Source organism: Myxocyprinus asiaticus, chromosome 18 (genome assembly GCF_019703515.2).
Source record: "Myxocyprinus asiaticus isolate MX2 ecotype Aquarium Trade chromosome 18, UBuf_Myxa_2, whole genome shotgun sequence".
Taxonomy (NCBI): Eukaryota; Metazoa; Chordata; class Actinopteri; order Cypriniformes; family Catostomidae; genus Myxocyprinus; species Myxocyprinus asiaticus.
The window spans coordinates 12,410,721-12,414,904 of record NC_059361.1 but is presented as its reverse complement, the minus strand read 5'-3'; the positions used below and the strand labels follow the sequence as shown (position 1 = coordinate 12,414,904).

At 33.6% G+C, this 4,184-nt stretch overlaps 1 long non-coding RNA gene across 1 annotated transcript; it reads right to left on the bottom strand.

Annotated features, from left to right (window-relative positions):
• Positions 1-1,627: 1,627 nt before the first annotated feature.
• Positions 1,628-3,669, bottom strand: LOC127456195 (uncharacterized). Its single transcript, XR_007899801.1, has 3 exons — positions 3,628-3,669; positions 3,004-3,126; positions 1,628-1,737 (listed from the first exon to the last, which is right to left on the bottom strand). It is a non-coding gene; the product is annotated as an uncharacterized LOC127456195 (long non-coding RNA).
• Between the last annotated feature and the right edge of the window lie 515 nt (positions 3,670-4,184).

Below are 4,184 nucleotides of genomic sequence, written 5' to 3'. Positions count from 1 at the left end.
AGCCTATTTATTATAAAAAGTGTACTCAAGTGTTTCAAAAGAAATTCTAAATATGTATTCATATTACAGTGTTACAAATTCATTAAACATTTCAACAGCAATACATTTTCAAATGTATCCAATAAAAATAGAAAAACAAAAACACCTACTTATATAGACTAAAACACAAATGGGAGTACAAAGAAACAGGCTTGGTATCAGTACCTATTATTACACCATGAACTACAGTTACATTTGGTCTTAATGTTAAACACTAAATAAAGTTTAGAAAATAGTACCTGTGAAGTTTACATTGTTGCAGCAACACTGCATAATAATTAAAAAACAAAAAATGACAGCAGCAAAGACAAATGCATTTTGCAAACTTCATAATTAAACGGAATTTGCAAAAATTGTTAGCTACTTATTTAATTAGCAATTTTTACATAAAAAAAAGTCATTTGCCTAGAATTTGCAGAAATATATATAAATATATATTTCAGTCAAGTGTTTCAAAGCTTTTTACCGGTAGTGTATTACCTACAGGTACATTTGTCTTTACATCTGAAACATCAGTATAAACCTCTTAGTCACTTAATGACTATCCCAACTTTTGGACTGTTGTCATCAGTAACTTTGCAAAGTCATTGCAGCATGCTGGGTTAAAATATACACAAATTGAGTTAAAAATGTAAAACAGAATTCTTGGTCATCAAAATCACTTTACCACAACCACACAGTGAGTGAGTGGCAGGCAGACTACAATAACAATTTAAAGGAAGAAATGTATTTTCTGTTTGGGTAAACAAGTTTCCAGTCAGTAGAAATTAATTTAAATTTGCTGTTTGGGGTAATTAATATTTAAGACGTAGAACGCTTTGAAGCAAATGTCCAATGTATTTTTTTGAAGCGCTTCTAAGTGAATGACAAAAAATGCTTGAAAGCACTGACTGTTTTCTCCAAGCATCGTAAAATCACTGCATCTGAAATAGTTCTCATGATTTTCAAGGGCTGCCCCCTGATAGTTGACCAAAGGTTTGTCAATGAGAAGAGTCTTGGTCGACCAAGTTTTGATTGGTCGGATGGTCGCAGATAAAACTCCACATAAAGTTTTAGTTGTCAACATCTCTCTGGCAAAGAACCTACTTCATCTGTGCATTCTCTACCGGTCGGGAAAATACATCATGTGTGTGAATAAATTCATTCTGTTACCTCCTTCACGATATATATATATATATATATATATATATATATATATTGCAATATCCAATTACATCGGCAACCCCTGGGCTGAGGGATCGGTGAGTATTCTTGCTTTAGTGATTTTGCATTGAAAATTACATTATTTAAAAAACGAAAAACTTAAATCAGATACATTTCTAAATTCAAATTGCACTCCAAATGAAATGAAAAAGCAATTAAAATAATGAAGTGATAAAAAAATTATATATACACACCTTTCCATTTACCGTCAGGCAAGTATCCATCTTTACATCATGGTGGAAAACTACTTACACAAATGAAGACAAAAACAATTATAAATGTAAAAAAAATAATAATGATGATAATAATCACTGAAATATAAATCATGGTTCGAGGTGAACATGTTTTTGTATTATTTTATGTTTTAATCACAGATGTATAGGCTGCAGAGTTGGTCACAATGAACTGCTCTGTGGAAATAAAGTGAACTGAACTCAAAGCACCTCCTGAGCTGAGATGTCTGAGGTAATCTGCAGCATTTTCATAGACGATACTCTTCTTGCAAAAAACAAGACAGAAACAAAGAGTGAGAACCTTTTTACATGCGCGCGTTCCACGAGACTGCATGCCTCCGAATCAGCGCGTCATACATGCACATAGACGGCTTTTCTGTCATTATCTTAATAATATAATAAAGTGTTTCTTCAAGCGCGTGTCTGTGTGTCTACAGGCAAATTATTTGTAATATTAATTTGATAATAGCCTAATAATAATAATTTAATACATGGTAAAAGGAGCCAAATATCGTCTTGACATCGTCAAAGGCATCAGCTATTGGCGATCACTCTGACCATCGTCAATCCCTGAGATCATCATCTGCTGGCACAACCCTAATGTTCATTTCTCTCTATAAATTAACAAAATGTTCAGACAGTCTCCTTGCTGGTTTTTCTGACACATTCAGAATCATTACCGCTTTTGCCGGTGTCACTGCTGCTAGCTTCGTGAGTGCGCTTGTAAAATTTATATTTTAAAGGCTCATTATTACGGTTTATTAATTCTCTGTAATATAGAATAGTGTTTGCAATGTTACTTATAAAATTCTTTCTCAGCCCTGGAACTCAAACCATTTTCTGATGCCCCCCCCCTAAAAATATATTCAAGTAATTAAATTAATATCATAAACGTGCAACTAGTTGACTAATGGCTTAAAATTAACTCCTACTAGTCGACTAGGAAAATCTTTGGTCGGGGGCAGCCCTATGATTTACTAGTGCTTCTTCTAAAGTATTTAATATTTTCAGAAACACTTCAATAACTTTGTATTTGTTAACATTAGTTAACTACATTAAAGTAGCAATGAACAATATTTTGAGTTAATGTAAATTTATGAAATGCATTAATGTGAACACACAGCAGTTAAAATAGTTCACCCAAAAAATTATAATTCTCTCGTCATTTATACATCGTGTGCACATGAGTAGTGTATATGTACAGTGCTCTGCAGATGGGTCAAGGGCAAGAAATGCATTTACTAATGTTAACAAATAGGCCTAGAACCTTATTGTAGTGTTACTGTATTTCCTTCTGAAGGCCCTGGCATACTCACTGAGAAGTTCTTTTTTTAATCTTCGCTCTGAGCCAAAAAGAATTTCGAAACAGCTGAGCAATGGCATACTGTTTGCGACACATACAATGCATTTTTCAGGATATTGCTAGATCTAAGGGCAGTTTTGATGGTGGGGCATCATGCAAGGGAGCGTGGGTATGTGTACGTGTAAGTATTTAATTCTATGATTTTAGAAATGTCTATTAACTTACAGGCTGCATGTCAGTGAAGGCTTTCCTGGTTCCTGTGAAGCTTGGTCCAAACATTTTCCTTCCAATCATGTATCAATGTTGAGAGCACAATATGGACCAGAAAGGCGATGTCAACTTGTTTGTCTAAAATAAAATGAGAACGTACAATTGTTCAATGTAAACTATAAAAGTTGAAGTCTTGTTAAGAAAATTTGACTGCTATGACATTTGGATGTGTGATGTGAAATTAATTTATCTGCAGTTTCTTAAAGGAATAGTTCACCCCAAAATGAAAAATGTATCATCACTCACTCTTGATTAGTTATTTACTTTGACCTCATGCCGTACTAAACTTGAATGTTGTTGTTTTTTCAATGAACCAAAAAATGAAAAATGTTTTAATGTTCTTCAAATTCCTTTTCTTCCATACGGTGTCAGGACATAGTGACCAGTCTGTCAACCACCAAAATGGACATAAAAGCAGTTTCTCCTTTGGTGTGTAATGGCATGAGTGCGAGTAAGTAATGACAGAATTTTTTATTTGGGGTAAACTATTTCCTTTATGTAATTTAAATAGTTAAACATGAATGACAGCACAGTCTTGCTGTTCTCTTAAATACAGATAATATTCTTTATCCCCAATACCTGCTGTCATAGTTTTCACATTGGAAAACAGATGAAGAACCACTTCTTTCTGTTGGCAAAGTGCAGCATCTTGTCCTTAAACACAGGCACCCAGTTCTCTTCAGGCTTTTAAGTGGAGTCATGATTCAAAACTTATTAGGTTTTAACTAATCTTATCAAAGTAAAGAAAAAAGACAAACACTGTCAGATATTTGCAAAAATTGCCCAAGGTTTAAGTAAGCATAGTTTAACCATGGTATTTAAGGTAAAAACAGAACCACAAAATGAACCATGATTACTACAATCAATTTCTACAATATTATTTTATTAAAATCATGGTTACTATAGGGATACTGCAGTATTACTGTAGTGAAATCATTGTTGTTTAACCCCCCTTATAAAGATAAGGATAGTACAGTTAATATTAATGCAGTAAAACCCTGAAGAAGAGCGCTGTGAGAACGAAAATCTGAAAGATGAACTAAAATAATTGTTTGTTATAATCTTTGGGTGAGCGGAATTATTGATTACAGACCTCTGAATGCACAACACATGGTGGTGCGTTGGTCCATCGTCAA